We start from the raw sequence: 12,080 nt of genomic DNA, 5'->3' as shown, positions 1-12,080 counted from the left end.
CTTCTGTGAGCTCCACCTCAGAATCACTTGAAGTAATGGCAGTTATAGGGGTTTCAAAATTAACCAGAGGAATTTCCGAGTCTATTGAATTATTAGGTGTTAATTGATGAATGTTCCTGAATGAGCGAAAATAGAATGTATTATAAGGATGGAATTCAAATGGAGAAAAGAATTGGAAATAAATGCGCTATTAATTCATTAAAAATTTATGACATAAGAAAAGGGTCCATTTACAATGTTACACTTGTCATCATGGACGAAATGATCAAGTGTAGATAACCAAAGGTACTTTACTCGAAATTAAGTACAGGGATGTCCTCTGCTGTCCAGTTGTCCAACTCTTGCCCCTCAGCTATCGGCGAGACCAGAGCCTCATACAAGGAATCCAGGTGGATGACATCAATGGATGGTTCATCAAGTGATTCTTCCACATCTGCCGGATTTTCAATGACCGGTTCGGTGAAGATCTCCGCGATTCTCGGGACTACCTTCCCTTTTCCCATTTTTTGGTCAAATCTTTGATCCCGAAGCATTTTCCTCATCCAGAATCGCCCATTCATAAGGGCATCTTCCTCATATCCCAAACCGCAGCGGCCTATCTTCTGGATAGTCGGTATGGGTTCAACGATTCCCTGTAATGTGGCGCCTAGGCCTTTGCCTTCTTTGTACCCACTCCTTGACATTATCTTGGCTACCATAGCCATAGCCCCTTCATTTCTGGTTTCTTGCAACTCAAGGGCCTGGAAGGAGCTTTCCAACGACTCCTCGGCCGCTTCCACATAAGGGAGTGATTGTGGCTTGGTGACCAAAATGGCTTCTTCTCCTCTTACAGTGATGATTTTGCCGTCCATAATGTATTTTATCTTCTGGTGCAGAGTTGAGGGAACAGCGTTTGCAGAATGGATCCAAGGCCTCCTCAGCAACATAGTGTAGGCCGGCTCAATATTCATCACCTGGAATGTGACGTTGAAGGTACATGCGCCAATTTGGAGTGGTAAATCAATATCTCCCAACACTTCTCTTCTGGTACCGTCAAAGGCTCTTACCACCATAGCACTTTGACGTATATCTGATTGATCAACTGGCAACCTAGCCAAGGTAGCACTAGGGAGTACATTGAGAGCTGATCCGTTATCAATAAGTACCTTGGCTACTATACAACCCTTACATTTCACTGTTACATGCAGAGCTTTAGTGTGCCTTAAACCCGCTGGGTCTATCTCGTCTTCCGAGAAAGTAACAAAACTGGACGCCTGGATTTGTCCCACTATCTTCTCAAATTGTCCCGGAGTGATGTCGGGGTTTACAAAGGCCTGATCTAGGATTCTCTGCAAGGCTTGTCGGTGCACTTCTGAGCTCAGGATCAGTGATAACAGTGAAATTCGGGCAGGTGTCTTTCTTAATTGCTCCACCACATCATACTTACTTTGTTTCATTATTTGGAGCAGCAGCTCCTCCTCTTCTTTATGTCCGGCAGGCTCTACTTCCCCTGTCTTTTCAACCTCCTCTTCTGTATTCTTCGGTGACTCTCCCATCTTTACTTTCCCTTTTCTCTTTTCTTTCTCTTCGTTCCCGTAACACCTCCCACTTCAAGTTATAAACTCGACTTCTTGCTCAGGTGGGGAGGATTTTGTGGCAGCAACGGGCTGAAGATTAACCTGGGGAGTAGTACTGGCGGTAGGTCCGGCATAAGTCATTTTAAAATGCTCATGAGGAGTAAAACATGGTTTTGGTGGTGCCGCAGGTGAGGCAAGATTAGGAGCTGATGTACTGCTTGACGCTCCTTGAGTGAAAACTTGGAAATTATAGTTCCAAGGGACAACGTGAGTATTGGTGACAGGGAGCTGAGGAGGAGCTCGGATAACCGTTACTGGCGGTGAGGCTACTGGGGGTGAGAAGGTGATTCTGGGTTTAGAGGTAGAAGCATTCTAGCTGTATCTAGTTGTGTTCACTCCCCCTTCCGTCTTAGACCTTGTCTGGCACCTCAGAACTTTGAGGGATAATAAGTTCTGAACCTCTTGCTTAAATTCCTCACAGTCCTGCAGCTCATGATCAGCTGCCCCCCCATGGTAAGGACATCCCGTATCCTCTACTGATTTTGATGCCTGAGGGCAAAGGTAGCCTTCCTTCATTGCCACGGCAAAAATATCCTCAAAGTGAGGAATCAGCTCGTCTACCTCCGGTGTCGACCTCTCTCCGTCAGACTCTATCATATTTACACCATTGCCCGCATTATGGTTGGGCAATGGGTTTGAGGTAACATTAGGGAGGGAACCATTTCCCTCAATTTTCAGCCATCTATTCCGGATTAAAGCGTGCACTCTCCCTCTGAGTGCTCCGCAATTGTCAGTTGAATGCCCTTGTGCCCCTCCATGATACTCACAACGGGCAGTGGCATCATACCACCTGGGATATGGAGGCTGAATTGGGTCTAGGGGAACGGGTACAATCTGGTTTATACTGATAAGGTATCGGTATATTTCACTGAGCGAGAGGGGAAGAGGTGGATCAGGGTTTCTCGGGGGTCTTGGATTGTTTTGTGGTGGTCTCGATTGAGCAAGAGGAGGAGGTGGTCTAGGTTGGTAATTTGTAGGTGGGGGATACTGTGGGCGCGGGTGTGGATAATTCGGGAAAGGAGGCGGCATGTTTGCGATGGTTTGGCCATGAGGGGAAGGATATGGCCGGTAGTTATTTTGGGGAAGTGGGGAATAATTATTCTGCCGGGTGATGGAATGCACATCACCCTCCTTTTTCTTGCCAAAATTGGCAGTCTTCTTTGCAGGGTTCTCAGCCAACTCCTGCAGTCGTCCCATTCTTAAATTGGCCTCTATTCTTTCACCGGCCTGGATGATGTCGGAGAAGCTGTTGGAAGTGTTTCCAATCATCAAGTTGAAGTAAGGAGCTTTCAAAGTCTCGATGAACAGAGAGCATAGCTCATTGTCGGTCACCGGGGGGTGTACTTCTGCCGCCTTTTCTCTCCATCTCTGGGCATACTCCTTGAAGCTTTCCCTGTCTTTCTGCACCAGGTTCTGGAGGTCCCTCCTTGTAGGGGCCACATCACAGTTAAATTTGTACTGTCTTAGGAAGGCATCAGCTAAATCCTTCCAGGAGCGCAGTTTGCTTCTGTCCAACTGAATGCACCACCTTAGGGCTGCCCCGGAGAGGCTCTCATGAAAGAAGTGGACTAGCAGTCTGTCATCATCTGTCAGAGCGGACATCTTGGCGATATAGGTGGCCAAGTGAATGCGAGGGTCTGAATTCCCAGTGTACTTATCGAAATCAGGGACTTTGAACTTGGGCGGCACTACCACATCAGGAACCAATCTAAGCGATGCCACATCGACTGAACCATACATATTCAGTCCTTCGATTGCTCTCAATCTCTCTTCTAGAGCAAATAGTTTCTCGTTTTCTCTCGTCTTATTTTCTCCTCCCACTGCATGAAATGCTCCCCCAGTTGGGAGGTGAGGGGTGGAGTGAACTGGAGGGATTAGAATTGAAGGGTATGGGTTGGTGTTTGAAACGGTTGGGTAATGAGAGTAAGGTAGGTCATTATTCATGGTAGCCGGATTGACAGTGATTGTCGGGTCCGGAATAGGCGACTGAAAGGTAAAAGAAGTTGAAGCTTGGTGAGGATCCATTGTTGTAGGAGGTGGAGGAGGTAGTGGTAAGTTAGGTTCTGAAGCAGGTTTATTCTGGGACATTTCCCTCATTAGTCTCATAAGTTCTGAGACCTGATCCTTCAATTCGGAAACCTGCCCTTGTAGGTTCTGTACTTGTTCCTGATCTTCCATTATCTTCTTTGTTCGAGATCTTGTTAAGTACACTCGCTTGGGTTGAACCGTGTGCTTGGTCAGACTTGCCTTGTTTGAAGCAATGTTGATTTTCTGTAAGGAGTAAAAAAAGGTTTTAACAAATTTAGAATTTTGTAAAAAAAAACTAAAAGTCCTGGTCCGGACGAAGGATACAGTGGCATTTGGGAGCCAGAATGAAATCTGCGAAAGGATGGTTGCATCAACTTTATCATGGCATCATTCGATAGTCTGACTGTGAATGACTGGATTGAATGCGCATTTATGATACCTGTCCATATAGCTCATTCAATTTTCACATAACCCTAGCGAGGGAGTTCCTACAGGAGTCATATTATTCATTCACAAATTTGCTAAACAATGGTCCAAAAATTATTTCATTAACTGAATAATTTGTACACCGTATTCTTTACATCGGTCTAGGCTCTGGGAGGTTCTTTATAATGAGATGACATTTTCTAAGATACTCATATAACCTTTCTTCTTGTTTGGCAGGGTCGAATGCTTTCAGAGCATACTCGGATTCAGGTAATAATTCTTGTTTTCCCTGTGCTATCGTTCTCTCCAGCTGGTCGACATTCTCTTTCAGCTCTTAATAGAGAGCAGCTTGTCTTTCTTTCTCCTTCCTTTCCTTAGCACATTCTTTCAAGATATCGTTGATGAGTAGTGCCTGTTCTTTCAATTCGAGCTTCTTCTTTTTGTCTTCTTGTTTATACTCCTCAACGAGTATTTCTTGGTATTTTATTTTTCCTGAAGCTTACTATTTTGTATTTCTACTTCTTTTACCACAGCTTGGAGAAAGTCTTTTTCCTTTTCCCATTGTTCCTCTTGCTCTTCGAACCCTATCTTTTCGGCCCTTGCCTCTTCCCTGAGTCTTCTCACCTTTCTTTTAAGGTTCTACTGTTGGTCCTCCAACTGTTTCATTTGTTCTTGCAATTGTGAGTTCTCGGTATTTGCCTTTTGTAGTTAGTCAGCCAGACGATTATCAGCTTCTTCTAATAGGACGTTTCGGCGAGGGTCGCTGTCTTTGAATTCTGCAGTTGAGTGTTCTCGGTCCTTGTCAGCCCTCCATTCAAGATAATCGCGTGTGGCACATGGACCTTTAGGCGACCTTTCCATCAGAGAGATGTTTTCCCAAGATCTGCGAGCCATTTTCAACCCTTCCTCTTCCTTGAGCTCATGGTAGAAATGACCTTGGTGGTATTTTTCAATGTTGATTCTGGACTGTGTTGAGCCAAACTGCCTCATTACCAATGCTGGAGTGTAACTTGTGTATCCGGTTACTCCGATTAGGATCTTGTCGATTACCTCCCGTGCTGATCAAAACGGATTGGCCTGATGCCCACAGTTTCCTCCAACAGTAATCATGGCTATTGAAACTCAAAATCCGTTCCCGCCACTGCTGTTCATTCTTCGGACTGATTACCAACCGGGTCATCTTCTCGATGGGAGGCTGGTCAAGGTACCAAGTCCATCCTTTTGTCTCCACAGGACACATGTGACTGATAATCCAGAGGTACAACAATTGAGAACAACACTTAATGGACCCTTTGCCCTGTTGTCTGCAGTAGGTAAGGGTTAATAAGGTCTCCGCAAGAATTGCCGATGTCGGATTGACCTCCGCTTTTTCGCCAGAATACTTCCCCCGTGCTGCAGGTTATGATTCCCGATGGTCCCGGGAACAAAATCAAGCCATAGATTCCCAAGGCGAGTGTCACTGAAGCTCAATCCCACTGTTCCTCTTGGATGTATTGATCTAACCACTTCTTGAGATGTGTCCAATACCAACCATGCGTGTTTCCTTTGACAGTTTCTTTTGACTTTACTTCTTTTGGGGAAATACCCATCATATGTGCCAATCGTTTCCAAGCCTGCCTATGCTCGAGATGAAGGTAGATCCGATTTTGCGTTAGGTAAGGAATCTCTAGTAATGTCTGATATTCTTCCATAGTGGGAACTGTATCAATATCATTGAAAGAGAATACTCCATACTTAGGACTCCAAACCGACAGCATGGCCTTTAATGCCGGGATTTGGACATTGACTTGCATTAGGGTTGCAATCCTCCCGTACTTCTTCTCAAATCGTGCCTTGACCTGATCGGGAAGCGACCTCCAACCGTTAGACAGACCCTCGAGGCTGTTCATTCTGACCTCAATTTTATTCAGATCCAATGAAGGTAGCAAGTTAGCATGTGCCTTGGAAACATCATTTTGCGGGGGTACTGGAGTACGAGCTGATTTGGACCAAAGTTTAGCATTCTGAACTTCTTCTGCCGACTGACTCGAGGATGCCATGATAAAAATGATGCCTATCATTTTTACAGACTTTTGGTTTGGTGATGCCTGCGGAAAAACTCGTTAGCAGGATAAATTCAGGTAATCTTGCATTACATTGTTGGCAGAGCGGTACCTACACATTTATCAAAGTAGGAAAATGTGTAGGTTTTCTTAACAATATGATTCAAGATTACCTTTAAAAGTAAGAACAAAATAAAATAAACAGAATAGGGTAAGAGTAAGTATGCCCCTTTTGTCCTAGGATAAGGAGACTCCTGATACCGGATGAGTGCTACCTAATTGGATAGTTCTATCTTATAAGGTAGCTTACTACGACTTTCAGCTATCGTGATGGTTTAACTCAGGATCTAGTTTTCTAAGAGCCACAGGTTCCCAAATTGCCCCTACTATAAATAGTAGAGCCTCATTCTATCCCCATGATATTGTCTGGAAAATTCCACGGATATCACAGTGAATAGAACGAGTTTCAATTTGAGCAGAAGCATTCACGGATACTAACGGGGTAGAACCCACGGGTACCGCTACATGACCCCCTCCTACTTTCCTAAAAGGGTAAGAAAGCCCGGGTATAGGGCTGAAGTGTGTGAGGACATCATGTGACTGTTCAGTGTGTGAAGGGACATCTTTACCTCTTCCCAATTCAGGGGGATTTTATTTTTCCCATTTTCTTTTTTTTCCTTTTTTTTCAAACGAAGAGCACTGTAAGGAGTAAAACAAGCAAAACAAGCGGAACAGTTAGTAGGAATAAACAAAAATTAACACATAAAATATTACCAGGTGAGCCCACCTAACTATAATTTGATTGAAAAATTAAATCTACTTTTGGACCTCTAGACCGGGGTTGAGTTGAAACAAGGTCCCCAGTGGAGTCGCCAAGCTGTCGCAAGGGATTTTGCGGTTGCCTGAACGAACTCTCACCGAAGTGGAAAAGAATGAGGAGTCGCCACCTTAGTTTTGAGGGAAACTAAAGAAAACCATTTGTGAAGACAAATTGAAATAAAACCACTTCAAAACAGAGAATCTAAGTTCGGGGTCCGTAAACGGGTGGGGAAGGTGTTAGGCACCCCACCTCGTCCCTTAATAAGGGTAAGTAGATTTAACTTCTCATTTTTTATAAATTAGTTAGGAGGGCTTGAATGGAAATGTTAATCCTTTTAACAAAAAGGAATATTTAATTTTTCACTAAGTTTGGATTACCCAGATACATAAGTAAATGAGATGACCTTAGTGAGTTACTGTTGTATATTAGTTTTGTTTGAAGGGCTATTTGGTTAAAATTCAATTTGAGAATCGGATAAGAACTCTCCTCCGATCTCTTTTAAAAATTTTGAATTGAGAATCGGATAAGAACTCTCTTCCGATCTCTTTTAATATTTTAGCTTGAAGATCGGATAAGGACTCTCCTCCGATCTCTTTTAATGTTTATTAAAATTTTAGCTTGAGGATCGGATAAGAACTCTCCTCCGATCTCTTTTAATATTTATTAAAGTTTTAGCTGAGAATCGGATAAGAACTCTCCTCCGATCTCTTTTAATATTTATTAAAATTTTAGCTCGAGGATCGGATAAGAACTCTCCTCCGACCTCTTTTAAGTTGTTTGTTAAAGTTTTAGGTGAGAATCGGATAAGAAACCCTCCTCCGATCTCTTTTAAAATTATTTGCTGAAATTCTGGTTGATGATCGAATAAAGACCCCTTTCTGCTCTCTTCTATTTAAACGGTAGTCGGATAAGGGTCTTTTCGATCTCTCTAAATTTTACCTATCGAGAGGACCTAAGGCTAAGGGTTCTGACGTTCAAAAGTGTCAGGGGGTCTGCGCAAGACCTTTTTAACTTATTGGTACCTTAGGACTGGGCAGGGGATGCCAAACCGAATCCTCCGACCTTCCTATATGGTCGCTCCACCAGCATTTTTGGTAGCCGATCTATTCCATTTAGTTATCCAGGGTATGGTTTTACTCTATCTTATGACATCTTGCCCTATGACCTATTGAATTATTCTAGTGACTCAGCTTTACCATTTTCCAGGCTTATTATTCAGACCTTTCATCATTTTAAAAGGACTCTTAAGTTGCCGTTACCTACATCTCATCCAACTACTTATGTATCGCTTGGAACTAGATGACTTACGCTCAGAAATAATAAAGGTTAACAAAGGTATCGATACGGAAATAAACTAGAGCACAACCTTCTTCTGTATCTTTCTAGCGTGATATGAACTTAAAGAAAATAACATACATAAAGAAAGAAGAATGGAAATGCATAAAACAAGAACTAAACTTAATAAAATGGCAACATGAATACTGACCTGTAAGGAGTCGATTCTAGTGAACTAACCGAGAATCACAAAACGCAATAAGATTGCAAATTGATAGCCGGGAGACTAAGGTTCGCCTTGGAACAAAGAGTGCTTAACTAAATGCAATCGAGTCAGAATTATACCCGAGTTTAAATGAGATTTGAGCATGGGCGATGGAAGTGAAAATAAAGATAACAAGGAACTGCAAAATGAGAACGCTGCGGGATGATGAACGAGCTAAAAATGGAAAGTTTCTGTGTTCCAAATCTTTTAAGAAAAACCTTCAGAAAACTGGTTCCAAAAGTTCTTCTTATGAAAGCGGAGTAACGACCTGAATTAAATTTCAGAGTTCTTCCGCTATAGTAACTTCCTTTTTTTTCTCCGTCCCTCCCCTTGAACAGTTTTCATGCAGGTATTTATAGGAACCGGGTGCTCCCCATGAAGGGTCAGGATCTATTTTGAGGGAGATGGAGGGTCAGGATTTCGAAGGACATGATCTGAGGCTCAGGAATTAAAGAGGATCAGAATGGACGACTGAGATCCCCTTCAGAATATTTGTCATTTTCTTCTTCTAATCTGACAGTCCCAAATTCTCTTGTCCGGGGCGATCCGAGGGCTGGGAGTGAAAGGCGCTGATCTTATCGTTTTCTTCTTCGATCCGAGGGCTCCGAGCTCGTCCTTACAAGTAAGATCAACGGTGGAGATTAGGATGTACAGCGCTGTCCTGACGTACGCATGTCAGAAATGCGGGCGATTCTGGGGCGTGCGGTTGAGATTTTACCTGCAGCGCTTTAACTACCTCGGCTCTGATTATGGTGACGGTGGTAGGCGCCTTATTCCTTTTGTTTTCTGCTCTCTTTTCCTTTCCGATCTTCTTAACATGATCCTTCTCCGATCTTTCATACCGATCTCCCCTCTTCCGATCTCTATTATTCCAATATTTCCCTTAACCAGGCCCGGTCCGGTCAAAGCATTAATTCCCCTCGATTCCCGAAGCGTCCGCTTCGTTTTCTGCTTAGCAATAAATGCCCGATTTTCCCCTATATATACCCCTGACAGAAGAGACTTTCTTCATTCGATTTTCCTCTCTTCCTTCTTACTTTCCAGTTCTAGCTGCTCCGGCAGAAGTTCCGGCCATGATTGTGGCTGTTGATCCCTTTCTGATGGACCTCTTTATTCCCCGACTGAAAATTTATGACCCCGGTGCTCGAATAATCGTGATAACCTTGTCTGATGATGGTGAGAGAACTGGACCAATTAACCCATCTAGATCGCGGACCTTGATCGTGCCGATCTCGAGTCGTTCGACCGGTATAATCGACGAACCGATTTCGGCTGAGAAGACTACTAATGTTCCGCCGACCCTTGGCGGTTGCTCTTCCAAGTTTATTCAGCTTCTCACCACATTGGGTGTTCCGACAGCGGCTTTCCTCCACATTGGGTGTTCCGACAGCGGCTCGATTTCGGTCGATGACATCCTTTGGATCAGTCACAATGTTGACTTTGACATAGGTCCTTTAGATGGGATGTTCCACCGGTCTCTGAGATCGCCCAAATGATATATTTTATTTTCAATGTAATCTGATCTCACCGAAATGATGTAGTCCAATTTTAATGCAATCCGATCTCTAGGGATCGCCCAAATGATGTAATCCAATTTTAATGCAATCCGATCTCTAGAAATCGCCCAAATGATGTAATTCGATCTTTTGGAAATAAAGATTTTATTTTATCAATTATCATCTTATTATTATTGCATTAATTATTTTTCGATCTCTGAAGTATTTACCCGATCTGACCTTTAATTTAAATGACCCTAAACCGATCCGCAATTCAAAAGATTTATCTTAATCTGCCGATCTCTAGTTAGCCGATCTCTTTATGGAATTTTCTGAATATTCATGAGACGTGTCAGAAACAGCTAGCAAATCTTGCTGACCGATGCACCGCCTGGGATGCCGTGAGCATTAAATGCTCGGACGAGTATAAATAGGGGTGGGGGTTAGCCATTTGCTCTCTTGTGTCATTTTCAGTTTCTCGCGAACAACTTCAAAATTCTCTCATTTTCTCAAGCTCTTCCGACTCCGATCAAGCTCCGGTAAGGGTTTTGATCCTTCTTTTAGTTCAAATTCTTTATTTTCTTTGAAAATGAGCGGCGCCGAAGGTCAGAGAGCGGCGAGCCCTCCTTCCATCCAGTTCTCGTGGTCATCTGATGAAGTAGAGGTGGTCGGGCCAAGGGTGCGACCTGAACCTCCTAGAGTCTCCGTTCCAGCTCGGGAACAAGTGACGTCATCAAGGCATGCGCCTTCTTCAGGGAGAGAGAATCTTCCCATGGACGAACTGCCATCGGTCCTTCAAGAAACCGATCTGCAGTCATTCAGCCAGGAGTACAACATTAAGCCCAATTCATATGAACTTATCCGGTGTCACGGCGATCTCCGGGCCGATCATTTCTTCGAAGAGAACGACATGATTGTGGTATACGAAGAACAGTTGAAATCCGGACTACGGTTCCCTCTTGACGACTTCTTTAAAGAAGTCTTAAAATTTTTCCAAGTGTGCATAGCTCAAGTTCACCCGAACTCGTGGCGGATCTTAGTAGCCTTCCGAGGCCTCTGCCGAGCTAAGGGATTCCGCCCTACGCCTAAAGTATTCGCCGAATTACATAGGTTAACTCGTCGAAAGGACGATGAGTACTGGTTTTTCCAGGCGAAGCCACATTGCGGGCTCTTCGTCGATCTGCCCTCCTCCCTGAAAAACTGGAAGAACTGCTTCTTCATTCTAAGGAGCAAAATTCCGAACGGCTTTGAGGGTTTCCCTCATAGCTGGCTACACCAAGGCCCCTTAATTCCGAAGCGTCTCGTGTTAAATAGAGAAGAGGGCGCAATGGTGATGGAGTTGAAGGAGCAGGCGTCCAGAGAGAAGTTCTCTTGCTTGGATGCAGTGACCGCCGAACTGCACCATTGGACTATGGAATTGATCACCGGAAAAGATCATGGGCTTCAGCTCTCTAACCTCGGCATCGGTATTTTCTACATCTCAGATCTCAGGACCTTAGCGATCTCACTGACCTCTTCTTTGTGCAGGTATGGCAAGCGGCGAAGCCTCCAAGGAGAGCCAAAAGCGAAAGAGGGAGATCTCCCGGAAGGTACGGGAGATGAAACGAGTTGAGGAAATGCAGACACCAAGGCCTGAGCCCGGGGAAATACAAGAAGGCTCGTCTCAACCTTCGGGACCGGTGATTGCAGAAGTGGTCCGATCCCCTCCTCGCCGGGAAGAGCCGCCTCCACCTTCTCCAGTTGCTCCGAATGCAGAAGAGGGTTCTTCTCAACCTAACGTGAGGACTATCTCTCGCGGTGCCCAAGTCTTAGTCCACTCATTGGAGAAGAATCGTACGGTTCGAGAAAACCCTGGTTTCGCTAAGGTCTTGGCGTCCTCTATCTGTCTTCGAGAAGATCGGGATAGGCTGTCTCCGGATAACCTTGATGATATCTTGACCCGATCCATGAGCCTGAACGTGGAGTGCTTAGTGAACCAGCACATCATATGGGAGAAGGCGCATCGCCTGAGTAAAGAGGTCGAGAGGATGGGTCATGAAGCAGCTTCCCTCCGATCTCAACTTTCATCCGCTCAGGGTTACATATCTCAAATTGAGGGGCGAATGAAGTTTT

Source organism: Hevea brasiliensis, chromosome 11, assembly GCF_030052815.1.
Source record: "Hevea brasiliensis isolate MT/VB/25A 57/8 chromosome 11, ASM3005281v1, whole genome shotgun sequence".
NCBI classification, from domain to species: domain Eukaryota; kingdom Viridiplantae; phylum Streptophyta; class Magnoliopsida; order Malpighiales; family Euphorbiaceae; genus Hevea; species Hevea brasiliensis.
The sequence above is the reverse complement of the archived record's forward strand: the minus strand, read 5'-3'. Positions refer to the sequence as shown.